The sequence below is a fragment of the Lethenteron reissneri genome, chromosome 21, assembly GCF_015708825.2.
Source record: "Lethenteron reissneri isolate LAM-NWPU_2019-01 chromosome 21, ASM1570882v1, whole genome shotgun sequence".
Classification (NCBI taxonomy): Eukaryota; Metazoa; Chordata; class Hyperoartia; order Petromyzontiformes; family Petromyzontidae; genus Lethenteron; species Lethenteron reissneri.
In genome coordinates, this window is record NC_083799.1 from 983,745 (window position 1) to 1,010,729 (window position 26,985).

At 45.2% G+C, this 26,985-nt stretch overlaps 1 pseudogene; it reads left to right on the forward strand.

The window, feature by feature from the left end:
- LOC133344997 (solute carrier family 35 member F5-like) overlaps window positions 1-8,631 on the forward strand; it is a 28,148-nt pseudogene extending 19,517 nt beyond the window's left edge.
- Window positions 8,632-26,985: the final 18,354 nt, after the last annotated feature.

Here is a 26,985-nt window from a genome sequence, read left to right on the forward strand (position 1 = left end):
TCTGGGAACTCCTTACGGATGACCCCCTCATTGAAGCTTCATTGTAACCGAGACTGTAGAAGGGTAATTCCTTTCAATCTATTAACCCGTGCTATCCTCTGGCCCTGCTGCTGCTGTCTTCAGGCTCCATCTGGTCCTTGCTGGGAGCTCTGCTGTACGCCACATACCTGGTGCTGCTGCAGCGGAGCGTAGGAGGTGACCGTCAGCTGGACATACCCATGTTCTTCGGTACACAGCGAGTGGCCTTTACTTTTGAAAGCTCTTTTCTTGAGAACTGCTGTTTGTGTTTAGTTTGTTGTCCTCCCCCCGCACCTCCGATTAGCACCGTTGGCTATGTATGGTGCGAAAGAAGGCATACATACATACTTGTACTACGTTTATTAAGTGCTTTGCACAGGCATTTGTCAAACCCGAGCGCATGGCCATATTGTATCTGACACGCAGCCATTATTCATCGATTCGACCATGAAAATCAATTCTTGTGCTCACTATAAATGCATTGAACCGTGCATGTAAGCATCAATTATTTGTATTACATGCAAATGTTACTTGTGGGAATAATCAAGACAACACAAGATTAAGGACAATAGAAATGAGATGGGGAAAACAAGGCTAAATTTATTCATTCCCGAATCACAATTTGGGGTAAATACATGCTTGTCATTTACTATTTTATATGTACATCTAAATAAAAGAGAGCGTATATATTCACCTCATAGCAGGCATTATAAACTGATGAAGCTCATCATCCCTTTGGGCTCAATTGGTATCACTCTGCTAGACGTCAACAATGGTTGTGCTGTTGTTCGATTGGCCTCCATGGTAGTGAGATGGAATATTCACCACTTGCTCATGGCATTAGCCTAAAGATTTAAAAATGCATTAGTTAAAGGTAACTTATTAGTTCACATAGTGCAATCCATGAACAGTTACATTCCTGCTGTCTAAAGTGGCTCTATTACCGCTGTGGGGCTCCACTGCCCCCGTAATTGGCCCCTGGCACATCACGCTGTCCAGTGACATTTTGCAAGGCTTCTTTGCCTCAGTATGTACAGCACAAACAAGATAGGTAGTGGAGGAAACGTTTGCATCTCCCTTTTATGCAGACATCCTCAATTTGGCTTTTAGTTAATTGAATTATTGGTATTCACTTCTTTAAGACTTATTCAGAAAATATCGTCCTTTGATGTAATTTACATGGATTCCTATTCATAGATTTGTGTTCAGTATACACTAACCAACGTTTATATTTGAATGATAAAACATTCTGAAAGTTAATTAATGTAGAGTATTATTTTTACAGGGTCCAAATGGACAGTAGCTTTGTTAAATGTATCTTTAAAATAACATACACAAATTATATTTTCAGTACATTGAGGTAATACAAAAGGCCTTTATTTGACATCCTTTTGTTTGAGCCCTCAAGAATAACTATGAAATGTTCAGTTATATTTTTATTATTTAGCTATTGTTAGGTCATAGTTTATTTTTATTTTTATATTTGTAAGTGATTTGTTTACCTTTCCTATACTTTGCACTGCTATCATGTTTTTGTATTGTTGTTGTAACGTTCTGACCTACCCCTGCTGGACATCTGTGAAAAAGAGCTTCACAGCTCATCGGATTCCTCAACTATAAATACATATTCTGATTCTGATAGTGCTTGTGTGGGAAATACGCTGACGTTGACTGGGTTGTCCTGTCGCAGGCTTTGTGGGGCTCTTCAACCTGCTTTGCCTGTGGCCTGGCTTCCCGCTGCTTCACTACGCAGGCTTTGAGACATTTGTGTTTCCTAGCAACACTGTGTGGGCCTACATCCTCATCAATGGCCTGGTGGGCACTGTACTCTCCGAGTTCTTGTGGCTCTGGTAGGTATGGTGGTCTCCTGGTCATTACGAAAGTATAACGACTTTGATATGATTGTGAGGATGCTACCCAGCCCCAAGGAACTGTCTGCTCACCGTTTAGCAAAAATAATTCACTGCCACTGAGTGCCATGCAACAAATAATGAATGTGCTATATAAAAGGCCATGATAATTAAATGTGACATTTACATGATGTTTCAAAATCATTGATATTGTGAATATATGCCATTGTCCATGAATGGCTTAGGTGCACATATTTATATACATTCACCAGATGCAATATCACAAGACTGCATAAATCGTGACTTGGTTTCCATTTTCCTGCTGTTTTCACAATGTCCACTAGAAGGGCATTGCGAAGCATTTACTGCACACCTGCTTACCAGTGTGGTCATGTGAATATTTGGTACATACTTCTACAGAAACTGCAAGTTGCATTATGAACTGTGGCAAGTTGCATTATAAACTTCTGCAATCTCCTTAAAATTTTAAGTATTTTCCCACTGAAATGTACTTGGGGAGTTGCTCATTTTGTTAAAACAGAGTCAGTTATGGGATTAAATAGTCTACGTTCCTATGACAAACGTAAGTATATCAATAGGAAGACTTCTGTAGACATCCCACATAGTGATATAAATTTTATCATCCCCCGGAGAAATGAAGTGCTGAGTTGACCGACAACCAGAATTTGTACTTGTGTAGTGAGTCCAACTGAGTCGCAGACGTTGTTCTTCAGAGGCAACACATTCACAACATGTATATACCAAAGGGGTTACTGCCCCTTTACCAGATACAGCCTAGGGTGGTGACCACCCAACTAACTACACTACACACAGGAGTTTCAGCTACGATGAACCGGACCCTCACTCGGGTCCCGGCCACCTGTTGGTGCCTCTTCAGACGTAGGATGTGGGGCTCCCAGCTTGTAGAACGAAGCTACCTCGGTCCCTCTCAGGGACCCACCTTATATCCTCTGCGGGTCGGGGCCGGCTCCGCCCTCGGCCCAGCCCACCTTCGCGAGCGTTCTAGCTCCCTTTCCATCCCTCTCGAGAGCTCTCCCCAGACACGTGATCACCCCCTAGCCCCCCCACCTGGGGGTCTCTCTATGGACACTCCGGATCACGTGTCTACGGGGTCAACCAGAGTGCCATGGCCCGGGGCAACCCTGCCCCTGGGCTGACACTCTCCCGCTCCCCCTTGTGGGAGCCCGCACTGCACGCCATGCGTGGTGCCCGCGCTATCCCAGCGCTCACCAAGCCCCGCTAGGGCTGGTACTACACCCACCTACGGGGTGTACGCGATGACGGTGCATCGCACGCCGTGCTCTGCTAGAGCCGGCCTCACTCAGCAACACACGGTGCTGTCCGCGACATAAGTACATCGCACGCCACTACGCAGTGACATCCCCGATGTCACTACACTTGTAACCTTCCTATTGCAAACCACTTGCTCTGGCCACTGCACCACACATTGGGATCGTTTAAAAATGACCATATCAGGGTGTTTAAATCAAAATTGGATCAAGGATATAGATTTATGAAAATTTTAACAAATTAATTTGCAAGGTAACATATAATATTACATTATCAATATTTGGATGTATAGTTCTGTTTAGCCTGTAAGATGCTGCCATGATGTAATAGTTAGCACTCTGGACTTGCAGTCCAGAGGTCGCCATTTCTCCTGACATAGCTATTGAAACACTGGGACAAGTTTCTTAAATCCCATTGCCGCTGCCCACGCAGCAGTATAAATAGGTACACCAGTCATTCAGCAAGTTGAAAGTGGTGAGATGAGTGTGGATTCCTCCACCTCTTCCAAGACATCTGACCATCGTGAAAAAGTAGGCCAAATACCCTCGAGTGGAGACCCTTCTGGGGAGCAATGGCATGGGAAAGTAGTTTCATGGTTGCACCTTTAACTTTCATCCTTTAACTTGCAAATGCATGAGAATGTGTGTTGGTATTAGCCTGTGGAATCCTCTGACTGACACTGCGTGGTGGTGGCTGCTCTGGCAGGGGCTGCTTTCTGACCACATCCCTCATGGGCACCCTTGCCCTGAGCCTCACCATCCCACTCTCCATCGTCGCAGACATCTTCACACAGAAGGTACAGTTAATAGATTAAAGTCAACCCTTACATTCAGATAAACTATAAACTCTTTTTTTATTTTACCAGGTAAGGACCACTGAGCTATATAAAAAAAAATCAGAAGCGACCTAGCCACAAAAGCTCAATTAAGTAGCTTTTATGGAATTTTTTAGCAACCTAATACGCACGTTTTTAAACGTGGAGGCTAAAAACGGAGGACCCGATGAAAAATCCACATGACCACGGGGAGAACATGCAAACTCCAAATATACAGGCGTCGGGGTCAGGATCGAACCCATAAACTCCTGCTTCCTAGGCGAGGGCGTTAACATCTTACGACTGTGGCACCTGATAATCATCTGGCTGGGTGAATCACACGTAAGAATTGATTCCTTTACTTTTTTCCCTTGCATCCGAAGGCTAACAAAAATAATTTCTTTGCGAATTGTAACCTTGAATCGTAAAAGTTATGTTAAATCACATCCAGAAAATAAAAGGTAATTACACAATATTAAGTACTGTATGTGTGTATGCAAGACAGATAATGGGAGTATTGGTCAAAGCAACCATCTAGGGGAACTAGATTGAGTTTCAGGCCATGCACACCATCAGTAAGTTGTATCTAAACCCAGTCTGGCCCTCGTATAGATTAGTTTAGCCTGAAATGAGTGCCAAATGTGGTGCATCAGCACTGGGAAGACGAAGGCATATGGATGTACGTTGGTACTCGACATATCAGTGATTATATTTTCTTGCTAACTGCAAGCCCAGGTCTTGATGGATTATTGCCTGGTTATAAAGATCATGTACATATACAGTGTGTGTATGGGTTCAATGGGAAACTTTATGGTTGCGTGTTGGTGGCCATACACGCTCTCAGCCTGATGTGCTGCTGTCTTTAAATGTGATTCCAGGCGAGTTTCTCCTGGCTCTTTTTTCTGGGCGCCATGCCGATTTTCCTCTCGTTTTTTGGGACCGCTCTCCTCAACCACTACAGCGACTGTGACCCTGTCGGCATCCTGGCGATGAAGGGAGCGGTGCTGCTCTGTCCACGCAGACAGCGCCGCAGGTGAGCATATCCGCCTGGCAGGTGGATCACGTGGACGTGGGCAAAGAGACAGCCAATACGTTCAACATCACACCTGTGTATAGTGTGGTCTATGTTAGATATGCAGGCTGATCCATTTATATATACTCACTAAATTGATAGAGGATACATTAAAAACAAACATTTTCATACAAAATCTCAACACCATGTCTCTCACAGATGGTAATACAGTTATCATATGTTACAACAGTCCCTACACACTTTGGCTAAGAATGTCAGTGTGATTAGCTTACAACATTTAAGGATGTATGATCTGAGGTCATTAGAAATAAAAGGCCATTAAAAATCAGTGGGGTATATATAAATTGATCATCCTTTATTGATCAATTTATAGATTGGCAACTGTAACAATAGTTGACATTACCTTGGCTCTTTGAGCTCTCAGCATTCCCAACCATACTATGTATCAAACATTTATTATTATTCACAACTCAGCACCAAGAACATCGAGAAAAAACGATTTAATGAAAAGATCATGAAATAAGGTGGGGCAATGCACTACCTAAAATTTTCTTTATTTTAATTTTGTATTCAAATATTGTTTTTATTAAGAAAGTAACAAAAAATGTTATTCAAATTTGAATCAATTTCAAATTAATGATACTTTTTTTTTATCCAGATATGGGGCAACTAATTTGCATCGGCGCAGCCCCATGCCTCTTCCCCCTTCCCATGCTACCACAGCGCTGGCACCGCCCCATGTCATGCGCTGAAAATAGATTTAAGTTTTTAGTGCATGCCTTAGGGGATATTTTAAATGACAAAACTAAGCGCGTAATCTCATGTCTTTCTATAACCATTTCCAAGATGTCACTGATGTTATTCAATTTCAAGATTTCTGTGACCTCTGTCAAAATCTTAGCATTTGCCATGATAATATCTTAGCCTTGTCTTTGATCAGATAATTCTTCATAATTAGATACGACAATCAGATAATACAGACATTGGATTGCATCACCAACCCACTGGAATTTCTTACCCATCTCAAATATAATTTTTGTATTTATACAACATGATGGGGATAGTGATCAGCTTTTGTAATGAATCCGTGGCAGGTTTTTTTTTTACTTGGGAATATTATTCGCAGAGGTAAAGGAGGAACCATAAAGTACAAAGAAAGGTGTAAAATATAATTTAAGTCACGGTAGAAAGGAAAACATTTTTAGCTGGAGGATATGAGAAAAGCATTGAATTGGACTTGGATAGGGGGAGACAGCCAGCAGTGACAATATCCAGAGGGAGGGTGTTCCAAGCAGCTGGATTCAGGGTAATCCCTACGTTTGAGAAAGTAGACTTCATCACATTTTAATTATATTAGAAACTTAAGAACAATGTATTTAATACGTTTTGAATTAATATACCTCCAGATCACCAGAAGACATTGCCCAGACATCGAGGTTGATCCCTGAAGAATGAAATCCGATGGAAATCTTGGTGATCTTGAAATCGCGAAGCTGCCATTGGTTTTGGGTTTTGTACAAATTATTTTTACTTCAACACTTGAACCACATTACTTCAGTCTTCCATGACTGATGCTCAAAACTATTAATTAAATTGTATTCATGACCTCCTCATGGTTATTTCTCTACTCAGGATAATTATTTTCGCCCGGTGTTGTTTACCAGGACGTAATGGAAATATGTTAAACAGTCTTTCCGACAGCTCTGTTTCTTCACCTGAGGACGGCTGCTTGCATTGTGGCCGAAACGTCGTGAGAATTGTATTTTATTATGTTTTATTTTTATTATTTTATTGTTTCCCTTCTACGTGACTTTACCAAAAGAACTAAGAATATGTTAAACAGTCTTTACCCAAGTTGTTATTGAACATCTGGGACTCTCTCGAATCTTGATGAAATGCTTTCGTCAGTCATTATGGACCTGTGTAGGTCTAGATGGACGAAACTTGTACAATAAAATCTTTATACTACCAAGTGTGTGTATAGTTGTACTGTATTAGCCACGCTAAAACTGCTCATAATTATTTAATAGTGGACATTAGACCATGGCAACACCTTCGATTGCATAGTAATCTTTTGAAAAGATGTGGGTGTATATAATAGCTAACTTTTTTGTACCAAAATTACAACAACATTTGCACGTAAAATTAACTCAGATTTCTAACTTTAAAAAACTTTTAACATGCTTTCAACTTACTCTTTGGTTGTCTAGATACAACAGGTTAAAAGTTACAAATGTGTAAGTGTGAGCTAGTGGCAACACATTTTTTTTGCTATTTTCTAAATAAAATTTTGTCAAATGATAGGACTCAAATTTTTTATATATATATAAATGTGTTTACGCTATAAACTGATTTTTTATCAATTCAATTCGAGACACCTTGTGTTGGTTTCCCATGTAATATTATCTGTGTAATTTCCATTTCCTGGTGGGAAGCAGCAACATTTGCATAAACTCGGCAGTTGGATTCCTGTAGCTGCCCAATAATTTTGTGAGGAAGCATGAGCCACTCTGTGCTGTGAAGTAAACATTGAGAACCCAGGAGCATTATGTGCAAGTACAAGCCATTATGATCCATTATTGTATCCCAAATTCTTAAATGTAATTACAACTAAACTGTAAAAACCACTTTGTAACTACAGTTTATTCAGTAAAATACACAGTAAACCTTTATTAACTTTTACCTGGTGAAATAAAAAGCGAGAACATGCAAACTACAAATATACAGGTGTCGGGGTCAGGATAAAACCCACGACCTGTATAGCAGGTGAGGTAGTTAACATCTCACCATCATGGTGCCCATGCATCTGTGGGAGAGGCTTGTGGAGCGAGATGCTTGTGGAGCGATCACTGGGCTTGAAATCTGCAGCCATCACTTATCTGAAGCCATTTTGGTAGAAATATCAAGTTCTTATGGTGAGCACCAAACACCCTTTAGTGGACAACCACTGTTGACTCCCCACACAGTGCTGCTCAGCAGGTAGTGGATGTTTTAATGACCCTGGAGGTCAATGAAATGAGCAGTGCCTGATTACCTGAGTTGACCCTGCTGTGATTTGAGCTCACGATTTAAAGACTGGGAGTCATGCCGCTTATACGCTCGGCTAAATTCCATTCAAAACAGCCAGCTTCCTGATGACCTTGTTTCAAGATATAGGATGGACCTTGTAAATATGTAGTGTGATCTATGGAGGCACACACTGGAATTCTGAAGCACCACGTCTATTTAACGACCCTATCAGGGTAACTCCCTAATATAGAACGTAGATAACTAGACCACAACAGGGCCACTACATAACGCACACTTTATCCATTTAACGGGGTAACTAGATAACCGGGTCAGGCAAGCGACGCCTGCCTGACCCACAACGCCAACGCCAAGCGTGATGACCACCGAAGACCGAACCGACGACCGAAGAGCGGGGGCTCTCCAGTTGATTCCACAATACAGCCGCGATTTCTCTCCGGGGGCGTGGCCTCGCTCCGCTTCCGGCCACGCCCCCCTCGGGATCTTTCCCGAAGGATCTGGGGTCAGTGTCACGTGTTCTTCAAGCCCCCTTTTGGGCCCCCTTTGCTATCCTGTGCCGGTCACGTGCCCTCTCGATCTCACCCCATGGTCACGTCCTCATGTGTCCTCTCTCTACCTGTCAACGGACCACGTTCTCGAGGGCCCGCTTCCCTGCCCTCCCTACGCCGGTGCCAGAGAGAGAGAGACGCCCAATTCCGGCTTGTGACCCTAGATAGCGCATACGCCATAGTGACCCTATGACCGTCTCTACAAATACAAAAAATTGGCTGCAAAATGGAAACACGTGTCGTGTATTACTACTGTAGAAATGCTGATGGGTGGTATCCTAATTTTATGAGACCTTTAGTTCCTATTAAGCCTCAGCAATGCTAAAGGTCAAATGTGATTATTAGAGGGTTTATGCTGTTATAAACTATCCACAAGTACATTTCCGATGTTAACGTAGTTGTGTTACATGACATTAAACGTAACACATACAAGGGTAAAACTTGCGTTGTGAAAAAACGCTCTATCCCAGTCATGTGTTCACAGTGGTTGTCCTGTTGAGAGACTTGCCTCAGCAGGGGATTTGTAATTTCCACCACTAGAAAATGGAGATGATCACCACTTCATGCTCATCTGAAGCATTACTAGGCGTTCCCTATTAAAAGCAACATGAGCCTCTCCGGTGATGATGACCACTTTGCCACACTCAACAGCTAGCCCATGCAGAGTTAACATGATTTCATCACTCCTGAAGGGGTCAAGGTCAACTGCTGTGCTTAAAATTGGCAGACTGAGCTTTTAGTGTTAAAGCCATTTGTAGATTTAAAATGTAGGCTTTCGCGACCAATATCATCCATAATAGTTTGTTTGGGTTAGATCGCGTGAATATATAAATGTGTCGTTAATACCTGCCACCACCCGACACATCCAACTAGTAAGGGTTGTCATGGAAACAGAACATGCCAATTCGTCACTAGTACACCACACCGATGAGTTGGAGAGCAAAGGCACAACATTTACAAAAAGTACGACGTTTCGCCAGTAATTACAGCTAGCTTCATCAGGCGACAGCCAGATTTGTGGAGAAGTCCACCTGTTTCGTTCCTTATATAGAGGCGTAGATGTGGTTACCACACTTCTGCGCTCTTGCGAAGAGCGCCACGTGGGGGGGGGGGGGGGGGGGGGTGATTACTGAGGCAACGTACATTATGCATTATGTGAGCCCTTTGAACTTGTCCTTCCTGTCTATTGTGTGCGTAGTGACATCGGGGATGTCACTGCATGGTGCCGGCCTGAGAGGGCCACGGCACGCGATTCACTGTCATCGCGTACACCCCCGTAGGCGGGTGTAGTACCAGCCCAAGCGGGGCTTGGCGTGCACTGGGATAGCGCGGGCACCACGCATAGCGTGTAGTGCGGGCTCCCAGAGGGGGGAGTAGGAGAGTGTCAGCCCAGGGGCAGGGTTGCCCCGGGCCATGGCACTCTGGTTGACCCCGCAGACACGTGATCTGGAGTGTCCACAGAGAGGTCCCCAGGTGGAGGGACTAGGGGGTAATCACATGTCCGGGGAGAGTTCTCGAGAGGGATCAAGAGGAAGCTAGAAGGTTCCAGAAGGCGGGCGGGGCCGAGAGTGGAGCAGCCCCGACCCATGGGGGGATATAAGACGGGTCCCTGAGAGGGACCGGGGTCGCTGCATCCTACAAGCTGACGCTCCACGTCCACAAGCTGAAGCTCTACGTCCTGCAAGACATCACCACGTGGTCGAGGATCCGAGTGAGAGGGCCCGACACTTCGTAGCTGTAACTCCTCAGTGTCGCGTAGTTAGCTGGGTGGTCACCACCCTACACTGTATCCGGTGAAGGGGTAGTTACCCCTTTGTGTTAGGTGTTGATGTTATAATAAAAGTGTTACCTCCAAAGAACAACGTCTGCGACTCAGTTGGACTCACTACATGTGTTTTAAAATAGCTGTACCAACGGTAATCCCTATTAAAGTATGCAGCCCTTTATAGGCATGCATTTAAATAATGTGATATTTCATTATCCGCTTCCATGCAGCACTAAGGCGGTAACTATCCGGACGGTTAAAGTTATTTTTATTTCAATCTTGATTTGAAGCTTTCGTGACTGCAGGAATCCATACTCTTTAGTTTTTTCGGTAAAGTCACGTAGGTAGAAATAAACATAAAAAATAACGACGTTTCATTCGCAACAAGCAACCGTCATCAGGTAGAAATATACAGCCATCGAACTGCAGTTTATGTCTCATTATAGTAGGTAATAATAATAGGAGGGGTGTCCATTTGGAAGATGTAATCTGCTCATGATTATTAATGAGGGGGGCTGTACGATGTGGAGTGACGTCACTTGCACATGATTATTAATGAGGTCTGGGGGGGTGTCCATTTGGAGGACATCACCTGCTCATGAACATTAATGAGGGGGGCTGGTCGATGTGGAGTGACATCACGAGCGTTAAGGACAGATATTCCTGGGTGATTATAGTAGGTATACACAATACATTGCAATTCCTTATAGAGGAAGTTACATACTAAGTGGTTGAGTACAGATCTATTACATCATTGCAATACCCCCTCACCTCCGCCTCTGATCTCGAAACCTGATGGGGTTCAACAATGATGACGTCATCCTGCTCTATTTAAGACCGTAAGCAGGTGGATGGCCACACCATGCTGGATGTAATTACCAGCGAAACGTCGTACTCAAATTATATATGTTGTAGATTCACTCTTCAAACACACCGGTGGGCTGATTCCAAGAACACAGGATGAGATGTTACTATCCTTTGTGCAAGCACTTCCAAGAGTTCATGAACAGTGAGCCTGGTGAAATTTGGGGAGCGCATCGTCAGTAGTGAACCTTTGGTTCCTAGGGTGTTTCGGCCTTTCACACTATACACCCTCCCCAAAGGCGGCCAGCGACAGGGTGATCAATCCTACGCTTGCGTCCCATTCCCAATTAGTCATAAGTGTTGCCTTGTTGTTGATAGCCAACATCCCATGGGACTATGCATGGCAGGGGCGTCCTCCTCCCTGAGTCAAGCATTGTTGACTGCATACCTCCTGGCCCTCTCACTTTGGGGCCCAGCTGGGGTCTTTCCTCTTCATCCAGAGCCACTGACTGCTGCCTTCTGCCGCCTCCAATACAGCTCTGATTGCCGAACGCTGGCTCTGGCCCTTAATTCCCAGGTCTCTAAGCAGGTCTGGTTGTAGATGTTGCCACAAAACCTCTGCAGCCCACCTCCACTGGTCGGACTTCTGTGTTCCAGCCATGATGCCGTGCTTCGGCAGCTAGATCGGCATAGCGCAGATGTTTTCGCTCATAAGCCTCATCTACTGAGTCCTCCCAGGGTACTGTGAGCTCAATGATGAAGACTTTCTTGAGCGAACGGGACCAGAGCACCATGTCAGGTCTTAGGGTGGTCGTTGCGATCTCCGGAGGAAACACAAGTTGCCGGCCAATGTCAGCTAGCATTTTCCAGTCGCAGGCCAAGCGCAGCTGGTCTCGCTCTAATGGTGTAGAGCCACTCTTCGGTGGTTTAGCCCCTTCACGGACAAAGGTCGTCCGTAAGGGGTGTGATGCTGCTGGGGGTGGTCGATTTCGTGCCTTTTACCTGATAAAAAGGGTAAATTACCTTACTTGCCGAGGCCTAATTCACACCACCCCTGTGGAGAGATACACATATATGTGAAGTATGGGAATTGACGGCAGGAACTTCTTGACGGGAACACACTTTTTATTAAATCTTTACGTGTCAAAATACAACGTGTAGTCTCCTTTCTTCCGACTTCACACTCCACTACTCTCGTGTAAACTCTAGGCCTCTGGCTACACACGATACCCTTCACTCGTGTAGACCCTACGCCTCTGGCTACACAATACACTCGACTCGTGTAGACCCTATGTCCCTGGCTACACAATACACTCGACTCGTGTAGACCCTATGTCCCTGGCTACACACACTGCATTCGGCTCGTGTAGACCTTATGCCTATGGCTACACACACTACACTCGCCTCTGGGTTACACAGAGTCCCGGTCCCGTTAGGACAGCGGGACTAGGTACCGCAGGGCCCTAGGTCTTCATCCCCGTCTTCATTCTTCGCTGGTTACACACTCCCCTCACGCCTGTGTGCATCCCCTTTTATAGCCCCTGCTCACGAGAGGCGGAGCTGATGCGTACTTCAGCGTGAGCATCGCTCCTTAATGAACCAATCACGACGCACTCTCTCTACGATCCGTTTTCCCCAGCGCGTGTTAACACTCCTCCACCAATCACACCGCGCTGCCACCCGATCACTCCCTCTCAGCACGTCACCGGTCCACAGCCAATCAGTACCCCGTAACCCACGACCCCGCGCTGACCCCTGATCCTCCACCGTCAGCGCACGTCACCACCTACACAGCCAATCATTACGCGCTGGCATACGATCTCTAATTCCAGCGCATATCACCTCTACATATGCATACCCACCCGCGGGTTAAGCCACCTGCAGGTACATACACGCATAGGCCTCGGCAAGGTAAGGTAATTTACCATTTTTACCGGGTAAAAGGGTAAAGGTAAAGGGTAAAGGTGTCGACATGCCAAGGGGTAAGGTAAAGGGTAGGGTAAAGGTAGCGCGAAAGAATTACCCAGTAGGGTAATGGTAGCGCGAAGTATTACCCGGTAAATACCCTGTTTACCGCTCACTAAAAGTTCCGTGGCGCAGTCCGTGGCCTCCATTTAAAATTGGCATCATCGAGAGTATATGAATAAAGCGCTCTACGGCTAGGGGTCGGCACGGTTTGAACCGACTCAAACTGGTTTCAAATTGAGCAAACCAAACCAAACCAGCGACGACTGAACCAAATCAAACCAAAACCAAACCAAACTAAGCTAAACCAAACCTCTTGAGTTGGCTTGAACCGAAAAGATGCGCGGCAAACAATATTCGCATTCAATACAAATATCAAGTGTATTAATCGCTAATTTCTACGCAGGCTTTCTTCATATTGAGATTCACTAGCAAGTACTGGACGACGATGTCGTCCACAGCCATCTCCTCAAGCTTGGCACACCCAATGTCCTTGAACGCAGTGTGGTAGTTCAATGGCAGTGAAACCCCAACACTAGGCAACATCCGCGCCCACGAGCGCACACACATCTCGGCCTTGAACGTGCACTTGTGCAGGTTTGGTCGGTCGAGAAAGGAGCGCTTGGCGGCCGAGTTTGCTCTCTCGGAGGGCACGGACGACGCCGGGATAGGCAAATAGTCGAGGGCCACGCGTCGTAGGCGCGGGTACTTGCCGCCGTACAGCTTCCACCACTCGACGACGTCCATGCTCAGGTCCTGAGTCGGCTCAAGCAGGAAGCGGTCGACCTCGGAGGCGGCGCCGTCGTGAGCGTTGGGCGCGTAGACCATGTCAAAGAGGATGTTAATGCCGCCACGCGGCGCCGCCTTCGGCGCCGCGTCCGTCGTCAACGCTGGGTAGCGCTGGTTGAGAATGTCCGTCATCATGTCCTTGATATTGCTGTACTCGGCCTTTACAACCAACCAAACTAGTTTGAGCCGGTTCCACCCTGTCCGAGCCAAACCGAGTCGGTTTTCGTAGCCCCAAACCAAACCGAACCAGTTCAAACAGAGCCAAACCAAACCGATTTGGTTCGGTTCAAACCGCGGTTTGGTGGTTTGAGCCAAACCGTGCCGACCCCTAGCTCTACCCTAGCATTTACCTGTTATAAACCTTTTTCATGTGTCGTACCCCAGTAATTACCCTGTAATCGGGTCATTTGTATGGGGTAAAGGTAGGCTCGTTGCTTTTGACCTTTTACCTTACCTTGATAAAGGGTAAAAGGTAAGGGTAGAGTGATTGTATTGTGGTAAGGTAAAAGGTAGGGTAAAGGTAGGCTCGTTGTTTTTACCTTACCTTGCCGAGGCCTATACACGCATAGAGGCACACACCTAAAGCGACGGTTGCACGGGCGCCTCCAACTCAACAAAGTTGGGTGTGGGATATTAACCCCGGGGTCAGGTCAGGGGGTGCTCCTCCAGCCCCCCCACCCCGCCACACTTCGCTCCGGGACTCAGACGTGGAGTCAGCCGAGCCGTCTGGGGCCGAGATCCAGGTGGACGAGAGTCCGAGGGGTGGGCCACTCCGGGCCGGCCCTCACTGCCCCGGCAAGGCCTCGGGTGGCACTGCCCCCCCGGTTCCCCCACCCTGCTCGCGTAGACCTCGCGTTGCGTGACAAGTGATTGTTCTACAGACAGATGCTTGCCATGGGAATGTGGAATCTTCTCCACTGGCTCAGGGCTGTAAACAGTAGATGAGCACCGCCTTAGTGCTCATTAGAGTAGGAAATAAACGTGACTTTTTGACGTATTATTTACCCCAGGGGGATGAAAGGCTGAGTCAACCCACCAATAGGGATTTGATCTCTCACCCTTGCAATTATAAATCAGCCACTCTACCCCAGCACCACGTGGGCAGGCAGTGTGCATCTTACATATTTAAAAACAAAGTAATTTTCCGTCATCACATTTACTTGAATAATTATTGTCGTATAGGGACCAATAAAGACTCATAATGACCGAAACAAACCTGGAAACTTACGGTAATAAATATGAGCTATCCCATGCCCCGTGACCTAGGGTAAAAAAATGTATATACAGGATGGCCCAAAAGTCAGGATACATGATTATTTCATTCATTTTAGCAATGGCATTAAAAAAAAAATTGTACTGTTCATTTTGTGAATATTTTATCTATTGTCATTATTAATATCCATGTTTCTTTTCAGATGCCATTTTAAAACGGAAATTGTACAAGACAAACGAGTTAAATTAGTTAGGTATGCTTCAGAAAGCAGCTGCGATCTAAAAATAAGTCCTAAATTCATTTTCAAAACAAAATTCATGCATGCATGAATGTTAGTGGCAGTAAGTTTGAACATTTGTTAAAATCAATTAAATAACCGTGTGTGATATTAAAAATAAATGTATTAACTCTTGTGTCCTCACGTTTGGGCTACCCTGCATTTGACTAAATGCCTATTAAAATTATGGTGCACCATCTGGCGGACAAAGCACTCTATTACAATGTGTGTTGTGACTGTCGATCCATTATTTATATGCAGTACCATTGTAAGAATGTAGCTGTGGGGTGAGTGTCCCGTGTGTTTGTCGAGTGCGAGTGGTGTCAAGTGAGTGGTTAGGATCAGGAGAGTGTCAGATGAGTGGTGTTTGGTGAATTGCGTCTGATGAGTGTATGGGTGAGGTGATATATGGTGTGATGAGTGAAGAATGGTGTTAGCTGAGTGGTTGTCTGGTGTGTGGTGGGCGGTGAGGGTCTGGTTAGAGTCGAGTGAGTGATGAATGCTGTCAGGTGAGTGATGTTGGGTGAGTTTGGGCTCTTTTAAAATTGACAAAAAAACAACGCATTCGTCAATAACACTGGCTTTAATAAGGAAAATATATAATAGACAGCATAGGTAGGCTCCAGAGGTAGAGTGCATGGGGCCTGGTGAGAAATATATATCTACATGTTTTTTTTTTCGGATGACCAGTTTTTCAATTGACATGTACTGTACATAGTTATATGATAGTAGTTATTGAGTAACAGACAAACCCGTGCTATGAAGGTCTATTGCCCGAAACATCACCCATATCATATATATGTTTAAATCTTGACTTAAAGCTTTCGTGACTGAATTGATTAATATTATTTGGGTCTTTCGGTAAAGTCACGTAAATAGGTTTTTGTTATTTTCTTTGAACCTATCTACGTGACTTTACCGAAAGACCCAAAGAATATACAGTATATGTTTACTTATTACGCCCCCAGTGTTATTGACTAATGGGTTGATTTTTGCTAATTGTGCTTGTGCAGCAGCATCACCAAATACATTAATGTATTTACAAAAATGTCGTCAAATTCATTAAAAAAAGTAAAACTCCTTCATCCCCTCCCATCCCTCAGTGTCGTGTGGAGTTATTGGGAGTTAAGCTCATCAGAAGTGGTAATACCATGGACAATAATACCGTATGTGCATGTGACTGGAGGAGGATGGAAGGTCAGAGGGTTGGGAGCTTCAATTAATCGGTTGACCTCCCCGGATTACTAGTACGGTACATTTCGCGGGCTTAGCTCAGACGGTACTTGTCCTCAAACATGAGAAGCCTCGCAATCGGTGCACTCACCAATGGACTGGTTTACTGTACATGCGGCCAGTAGGAAAAGGGGAAAATGGACATGAGCTGTGGAGCTGCATTGCCGTGGAAAGGCAACTCTTCTCTGACTCTGATTCTCTCCAGTCACTGACTGATGATGCCAGTCACCTCCTTATCGCTCTTCTATCGCTCCTACCATGACTATTTTTTCCGATGAACTTCACTCGATTCCTTCAACCCATGTTGACGATTCAGTCAACCAGACCGACTGTTGTCTCATTCACGCCGTGTCCAACCACATAAGTGTTTTGCAGGTGCTTCCTTCTTCATACTGCTCGGCTTTGGAATTCCCTCCCATTGTCACTTTTGCGAGCCCCGACCTTGTTGCAATTCAAGAAACGTGTTAACTATTATCTATTACACTTTCAGTTGTGCTGTTTGTTGCTGGTCACAACGTTATTGCCGCATATTTGGGATTGTGCTCAGCAACTGTGATTTAAATACAATTATCTTGCCCATTCCAATTTTAAACCTCGACGTAATTTGTCAAAATTGTGTGATCACATGCCAACCCAAAGCACAAGTTATAGCATGTACTTAAAAAAAAACGATTGCACAGCAAAATGCAACCTTATTTTTGCATCGTTGCAGCCTATGTTAAATGACACACCACAATTTGACATCAATATCATAGTAGCGTATGCACCGTTTTGACTTCACCTCAATGAGAGATAATTATTGACTCTCATTGATGGCTCAGAAACCAGCCCATCGCACTGCCATATTCCACCATCCTTGACGCCACAGTGCTCCCATGAAAATGTCCATAAAAGTCACCCTAACCATTCACTCTAGGATCTTGCTATGATGTGTGACATTCAAGACTCGTCGGCTCCTTCCTTGGCAGGTAATGTGTTGCAAAGTTTTGCTCAAGCTGGGGGGTCAAAATACAAAGTCACACAAGAACCTTTTCTTCTGTCTGCGGTTTGAACCGTTTTGACAGACACATTCGCTGAAAGTTTGATGGGTTTTGTCCTTGCTGTCAGTTACAGCTATAATTTTAGATGGTTTCTACTTATTTGACACAGAACATACATTTCGGCTTCGGATCTGTACACTGCAATGCATGTTTCCATTCAGCTTTGTGTCAGAACTGATATCGTAATGTCGTTTTGTTTCGATACCTTTCAAATTATAGAAGAGGTTTGCAACCTGACCACTAATTCGTAGCCATTGGTTTATGGTATGTTAAAGATTATCACCACCCATTTGTTTGCAAGGCTACACTTATCAAAGAAAATGTTCACACTGGAAAATGTAGAAATTGGCAAGTGTGGATTTTTGCATCGTGCAATTACATTGATACTGGTGGTTTTACGTAATATTTAATAATAAGTAATAATAACTGAATAATAAAGTATTATGAGCATCATTGCAGAAGATATAAGCTACAGAACCCTCATTATTAGAAATGTATCTAGTTTTATACAAAACTAGAGTAGCATTCTGTCTTATATAGATTTGCATCAAACGAGGACCCATATCTAACAGAGATTATTGCCTATAAACATCTGACAGTTCACCAGACTTGGTTCATAGCAAGTCTAACTGCTGATGAGACACTGTCGAAACGAGCTCAGAGTTTGGCTATGTCGAACGAATGCTGCTGAAATTATGCATTCCAAAAACTCATGTAGGCGATGACATGTGCAGAGCGAAAGATAATGTGAAGGGAGGCGAATTGTCTGCTTATTTACTTTATTCACAACAATACGGGCGAAGTGCCAAGGCAATCTGTGTGATATTTACATGTGGCATGTAAATATCAACAGTGGGGAGGCAGCGGCAGCTGGCTTTGGTGTTGGCCATGCCACCCCATTGTGCACAGGCGCCAACCTTGCTCACAACGGCACTGTCCCGCATAATCTACATGCCTAGCGATGGGATCATCATGTCGTTTGTGTATCTGTGAAAGTAGTTTTGTAAAAACACGCAAAAAAATTGTGACCTCCTTTGTCTGAAATTCTTACCACATCGCTGTCCAAAATGCCCTCTGACCCCATCTATTTTTACGTACTCTACCCATTATACAGGGTGTTTAAAAAAGATTGACCCGATTTGAAATCGTTATATTTCTGCAACCACGAACCGCCCATGAATGAAACTCTTACCACTTGAAAGGGCGGGGCATGGAGTTTCAAATGATTACTGCTAGATGCCTCTCCCAGCGCACAAACAGTCCATAGTCTCAGTCATCCGCAAGATGGTGACCCCGCAACACAATGCATTTTGCGTTCGGCAGTTCAGCAAGACTGAATCCGTAATTGCGGTGCAGCGTGCATTTCAACGGTGTTTTGGCGTTGATCCGCCAATGTCAAAGAGCATTCGTCATTGGTACCGACAATTTGAGGAAACAGGCTGTTTATGTAAGCACAGGGCGACCACGCACCTCAGAGGAAAACGTGAGAAGAGAGGCGTTTGGGACGAATTCAACTATCGTCTCGATGTTGTCCGTACAGCTGGTGAAGAGCACATAGAGCATTTATAAAATGGTTAGTAAAACTTGATAACTCATTAAACCGTTTGTAACTTTTTGTGTAATTGTAACATGTTGCCATCGTGAAATATACCGCTTTAAAATTGGGTCCATCTTTGTCAACACCCTGTATATGGCTGCTTATACCTTTGCTCCAAGAATATACTGTCGTCTAGTTATTACTGTCAAAGACACACGTCTGTTTTAATACAATTTCGGGGAGGAAAATGCAAATGAATAATTTTTTTCACGACTGCATCACAATTGTTTCCTCCGTAACATATGGATTGGACTTGCATCCTAAAAGAACGACCTAAACACATCGCCTTGGAGACTTGGGCCACAGTCGGTGACAGAGCCATTATAAGCACATCTTACGAACAATCATGGGATAAGGAACATTTGCCAATACGTGAAATGGGCCCTACATACAGCTGCCTCATTCACATAATACGTAAATATGTTGAATATTTTTCCAAATCATAGCAATCTGAAAACTTTCAATGTTTAGAGCACACTCTTATGCCTTCGCCATGTTCCTCGACAAATGTTAATATTTTATTCTTTTCAGAGCTGCTAAGCGGAGGCTGTAAGGCCCTTAAAGTAAAGAGACAGCAATAAAAAAATATTTTCCTCAGAAATATCTGCACAATGATTCAGAAATGCTGCACATGGAATGAAAAAATAATGCTCATTGGGAAAAAAAACAAATAAATACGCCAACAGATTAAATATCTAGAGTACCGACTGGCAAATGCAAGCAGATGCTAGACAGGGCGAGACATTTATGGTATGATGTGGTGGTCATACCCGGGGCAGTATTGAAGCACATACCGAGAGTACAGGGGGCAGCAATTTGTTCACGCTCTAATGGCTCGCCCAACTTTCTCCCAAGTACCCCCTGCATGCCTTCCGCCACCACTCCTGATCCACCCCACCGCCTGTCACTTCTAACAAATTCACTTCCATCAACATCTTCATAAAATAGTTATTTTCCATTTTTGAGCCCATTCTGACAACATCCATCCTGTGTTGCCTCCATACTCCTGACCTTTTACATCAGTGGCTTTACCACGTAAATATAGTTCCCTGTGTCAATATGCAACTAGAAAAATACCACACCAGAATTAATTTAAATTGCTACAACGCAGCGATTAGTGCTCCGAGGTCCAATCTAACTTACAGGCCAGGGATGACAACACATCGTTGTTATTTATTTAGCATTGCCAGTGGGGAATTAGAAGCTCTGTGAAGGCCCTGTCATCCCTGGCCTACCAACTCACCACCCCCTTCCTCTAACTTGTATCCTCACATTCCAATGTACCCATCATTCCAACAGTCACAGAGACTCATTCATAAATGGTATTCAATTTCTATATTAATATCAATCCACTCCTGGATGGAAGCTTCCCCACACAAATGTGTGGTCATGGTGATTATTTTGACCGTTCTTCACCACTATGGTCAATGCGGGGTTGGAGAAGGGGACCAGGAAGGGTTCAAATATCACTCGCCATTGATTTTAACCAAGACCAGGAATCATATTCAGGCCGCTGGGTGTATACGTTTGTTATTTTATATTTATAAACAATTTTTATTTTACCTAGTAAGGCCCACTGAGCTATATAGCTTTTTCAGAAGCGAACTGGTTACAACTTATAACCTAACGAAGTGTTTTATCACGTGGAAATGTACAATAAAATAATAAAATGAATGTTATTATTTTTTTCTATTTACGTGACTTTACCGAAAGAACCATAGAATATAGTACTTGGCTGCTATACATTTCCAGATGATAAACCACTTCGTTAGGTTTTATTATAATTATTTATTTATGGCGCTTCATGCAGATAACTTGGCCAGGGATGACATGCAAGTAGCGACGACGCTAAGACAGCGACGACCCCGATGCAACGGCAACCTCAAACCTCGTCTCTCGCCTACTTTTATCCTCCAAGATGAAGCGCACTCCACCCTTGGCCACGCTCCCTTTCTCGAACTCTCTTGATGGTTCCCCCCTGTCACAACTCGCCCTCCATTCATCTCAATCCCCCGTAATTACTCCTCGTGACCGCCAGTACACGCATTGTCCCCGCACTCTCTCCACACACGAACTGTCTCTACATCACCCCACCCCCCTCTTTAAAAAATCAGCCGTCTCGGCGATACAGCCATACCCTGACTTTCGTCCACTTGACTTTCGTCGCTTTGCTCTTTCGGCCGTTTTCAATTATAACCACATTTCAAATGTCGTCCACGTGCTTTCTTCTTTCGTCCAATGTAATTCAACCTTCCACGACGTTCGCACCACACACCATCTTTTTCGTTCAGTCTTTGAATAGAAGTCGTTCAGTGAGCATCTCTTATATTTGTGTTTATTAATATATTACTAATATTGTACTTATTTCTGTGATTATACTATAAACTATTCATAGTTATTTTTGTGATAACAGTATAATACTACAGTGTTCATAGTTATTTTCGTGATTATAAAACACGTGTACAGTATTCATACTGTGCTTATCTTTGCGATTCCTGTAAAATACTTATTTTTATGTTATATAGTTACTGTAGTTATTTGCATGTACGTTTTTACTGCAAGCTAAATAAAGGCTCTGCTTTGACATTCGTCCATGCTCTGGTCCCTAACCAGACGAAAGTGCAAGATATTCCTGTACACAAAAATTGTCCGGTGTGTTCGGGCAGAAGAATCGCATAAAAAATGCAACTCGACGTCTGACGATCGCTAGGGTAGAAGAACTGCATATGTAAAAAAACAACCCGCCGCCCGACGATCGTTAGGGCGGAAGAACCGCATATGTAATAAGTATAACCCGTAAAAACAAAGTTTTTCACTCTAAATCCTTTATATGCGTGGCGGCTAGAGTCCTCTCGTCCTCTGGCTTGAGATGGCTGCCACCTATGGGTCAGATGATTGTCTGCAGTATTAAACAATTCGTAATTAAATATTTAATTTGTTTTCCCAAAACAGTGTAAAATTTTGGGAAAAAAATTTCACGAACATTAATTGTCTCGCACAACGAGTCTGTGTGCAAAATGTCAGCTCGATTGGATCACGGGAAGTGGGTTAAAAAACGACCGAAAAGTTTGCACGGTCGTAAGCAAGCAAGCAAGCACGCAAGCAAGCAAGCGAACTTAATATAAAGGATTTAAAAAAACAACCGCCATGACCCTAGGAGATCCACCTCGCGGAATCGCAAACACTTTGACCGTGTCCTTGACGCCCGTCCAGCACTCTCGGCAGACTTCTGCGCCTTTCCGAGCAACGGGGGCTCAAACAAAAGCCTTGAAGGGGTAGGCTCAACCCTAGACTCTTCAGAGAAATTTGACCGGGCCCCAGCCAGCGGTCCATCGCAACATGGCGGCTTCTTGTGATTCCCCGGACTTCAGGGGCTTGGAAACTGTCGGCAGCACAACGCATTTTTCCTGAGGCACAATTTCCACAGCCGACTGCCCCGGCTCATCGGACATACTGGACACCAGCCACACAGGACTTGGCGATGAGCCGTCTATAGGGGGAAGAACATATGGTTTCAGGCGTGACGGGTGAACAAACCAATGGCGATGTCCTGCCTGAATTCTTACACACTGTGACCGTTTGACTTCTACCACCTCAACAAGACCTTGCCATGGCCGATGTAACTTGGGGGACGTATCCAGTGGCGCCTGTCGGCAGTATAACCATGCCCTGTCCCCGATTGCCCATGGAAGCACGTGCTCATGACACCCTGTGTTCTTTTCATTAGCAGCTTGTGCCTTGACAGTGTTTTTCTAGCCACTTCACGAGTTTCCGAGATACAACCCAGCGTAACATGCAGGGGCACGGGCATGGCTGCTCTCTCTTTCCCCGAGGCCATACTCAACTGGGCCTCAATGGGGGTTTTTTTCCCGCCCGTACATAAAGAAAAACGGGGAAAATCCCATAGAGGCGTGTGGGACCATCCTGTATGTTGCCAAGACTCCTGGAACGTGCAAGTCCGAATCTGTCTGCGCCTCATTAACTGCCTGACAGAGCATCGATGTCAAGGTTCTGTGCAGGTTTTCCACCATACCATCTGTTTGAGGATGGTATGGCAACGTTCTAATATTTTTTTGTACCCAGTACGTCGGACTTTTCGCACAGCAACTTGGACGAGAAATTCTAACCCTGATCCATGAGAAGCTGCTCGGGGGCTCCCTTGTCCATCACGTAGTTGTGCAAAAATGCATCGGCAATGGATGCAGCCGTTTGGTTGGGCAATGGCCAAGCCATTGGCCACAATCCATTGCATTACTGCCTGTCCACCTCACAGGCCAAGCCTACAATATTGATTGTTCACAGGCAGTCTTCTATCCAAGTACTAACCAGGCTTAGATTCCGAGATCCAACGAGATTGGGAACAGTGATGGTGATTTTGGTCATAAGCACATAAATGTTTCAGTTTTATTAGTTGTACTGACAGATTACATGCAATTGTTCACTGTGCTGTACTTTGCTCTTCTACCAGGTTTCTGTTTTAGTCGTGTATCTTATAGCAAAGCTGCTGTGAGTGGTACAATCTTGGTGCTTTTGTTCCATCGTCCAGTAAAGGGATTTCATAGCAATGTTTCATCATTAACTGAACTAAAAACTATACTTATTGGAAATACACACGACACCAATTGCATTCCAACACAGATAGAAGTACATTTTCTTTACGAGTTAGGCTGAACGTATTGACTGCAACTTATACAAGTAACTGTAGCATCCCTATCATTCATCTCTTTACTTTGGGAGTTGTCACAGTGCATCAGTGCACAGCCTCATACCTCTCAAACAAGTCATGCGCAGCGGCAGCCCCTCTCCCGTCGAGCCATACTTCAATACACATCACCGCAATCTTGCATGCTCAGCAGACGATCAGAGACACAGCAATGCTGCTTGTAATGCATGTTTAATCCCAGAAATACTGAATATGTATTTAGTTGTGCAAAAATACCTCCCTGAGCTTCAAGACTATGTTTCAGGAAGGTCCTGATCGATCATTTTTATAAAATTTTCAGCTATGTAGAGGCTGCATGTTTTTCAACGCTGTATGAAATCGTGTGTTGTGATGTACCACACACACAAATACCACAATGATTTTTGCACTCTTATAAATACATATATATGGTTTATTGGATATATGTTTCCATTAAAGATGTTAATAAGTTAACACAAAATAATATCTTTCATCCAGGAAAGGCTCACAGTGTCATATGATCTCTTTTCAGTAGTTTCTGTTTGGGATGTCAAGCCAATTACATGTTTTACTTTATACATTCATGTACGTGGATAACATAATAGTGCCCAGAGAAGACCCGTTATTATGAAGGATAATAAACTCCACAGAGGCAGATCAGCAACATACTTGCTGTACTGCCTCTAATAGGCACTCACCTGCTCTACATGATGCTTTTATAATCCACTAACTCTGCTCCAAGGTACTGAATTACAGATGTTAGAAACATTTAGGCTGGCCTGCCTACGATCAATCCTAGGTTTAACCAGGCTGTATTGTGTGAGGAGCTCACTAATCCTTGAAAGATCTGGACAAAGTTCCATCGGTGGTTAGAAGCATTTAGGCTGGCCTGCCTACGATCAATCCTAGTTTTAACGAGGCTGTATTGTGTGAGGAGCTCACAAATCCTTGAAAGATCTGGACAAAGTCCCATCGGTGAGCTCCTCCGGCAGGCAAGGCTGCGTTGGCTGGGCCATGTAGTCCACATGCCCAATCACCGCATGCCCAAACAGCTTTTGTTCAGCCAGATCGAGGGGGCTAAGCGGGCACGGCACGGGCTAGAGAAGAGATGGAGTGATGTGGTACAGGAGGATGTGGAGCTGAGTGGACTTGCCGATGACTGGTACCAGCGGTGTCAAGATCGGCCTCTGTGGAGAAGGCTCATGAAAGACGCTACTGGGCAGTTGGAGGCAGTCGCCCTCCAACAACAACGGAGGGCGGAGGAGCGACGCTCACAACAACGAGCAGAGCACCGGGTGGCTAAAGCACAGCAAGTTGGCACAGTAGGGGGCACAGGTGGTTCATAAGCCAGTCATCTCAGTCAGTCGACCGTGGCACCTGGGTCTGCCACGTGATCTCCTGCCAGCGGGCGTTCGACACTGCACGTGGCCTCAAGGTGCACATATCCTGGCACAAGCGTCGTGGTGACGTCACCGCCACTTAGTAGCGAATGGCGGTTGTTGTTGTCTCTTTGTGTGTGTCTCTCTCTCTATGTGCTTGTGTCTCTCTATGTGCGTCTCTCTCTCTCTCTGTGGTTGTCTCTCTGTGTGTGTCTCTCTCTGTGTGTGTGTCTCTCTGTTTGTGTGTCTCTGTGTGCGGGTCTCTCTCTCTGTATGTGTCTCTATGTGTGTTTCTCTCTCTCTTTGTGTCTCTGTGTGTATGTCTCTCTCTCTGTGTCTCTCTGTGTGTAGGTGTCTCTCTCTGTGTGGGGGTTGTCTCTCTGTGTGTCTCTCTCTCTGTGTGTGTGTCTCTCTGTGTTGTGTCTCTGTGTGTCTCCGTATGTGTCTCTCTCTGTGTGGGTCTCTCTCTACGTGTTCTTTCTCTCTCTGTGTCTCTCTAGATTGTGTGTCTCTCTCTGTGTGTGTGTGTGTCTCTGTGTGTGTGTGTCTCTCTCTGTGTCTCTTTATGTGTGTGTCTCTCTCCGTGGTTGTCTCTGTGTGTGTTTTTGTGTGTCTCTCTCTATGTGGATGTGTGATGCCGCCGCCACGAAGCCGTTCGGCAGGCGCCCAAATCCCCGACCTCGCCACCACCAAACAACGGAGCCAACCCCGCGTCCCCCTCACCTCACCTCACATGGACACACCCGCACGCATTTTCCCCCACCCATAGAGCTGGAAGGGGAGGTTACCTGGCCGACCGGTTTTTATCCGAGAAACCCTTATCGGGGTTAACTCTCACGGTTTCCGGCGATCAGGAAATTGGACGACCTCCCCCGTGCTACGTTGCGCCGCGGTGCTGCGACCAGCCTTAATATGGTGTGGTCGCGGCATGGGGCATTCGGCCACCGCGGTGGAGGCGCATTTTCCCCCCACACACACCCTCACGGGTCGACGAGACAGGCAGAGGAGGGAGGGGACAGCATGAATAGCGGGACCGCAGGGGCTCTGGCGGAGAGTCATAGAGGGCGGGATCATTACGCTTGAGCGCGCAGGCCCCATTGTTAGGAAGGGTAAGGGAGTAATTAGGATTCACGCCGCGCACGCCGCGCCCACTCACTGATTAGCATATTAAAAGCGCCCGGAACCGCCGTGCGCGTGCTCGAGGTGCGCGAGCCCATTGTGCAGCGCAGCATCCCTTTGAGGTAGGGAGGATAAATACGGGGGCGCAAAGGGAAAATCGCTCTCTCTCTCCAGCGCCAGGCGACAGGACGCTCTCCAGTCCAGCGACCCGAACGTCCGTGAGACGCATCGAGGCACGCTGCGAGTACGTCATCAACGAACCGCCGTGGGCATCCAACAGAGAGTAAGAAGGTGAATTGGAATCATAGCAGATAAATCGGGAATAGGTATAAAGGTATCAGCGTAGACCAGCCTCGTCGACTCACTGATTTAACATTAAATTGCCAGGTATCAGATAATAAATCATTAATAGCGAAGCGTGGTCTCGCGTGATCTGGTCGAGCAGTGTGAGCGTGTGGGTGCGCTGTGTGCACGGTGGTTCGCCACGTGAGTGAGCGCTGCGCGGAGCTGAGCGCGCGGGTG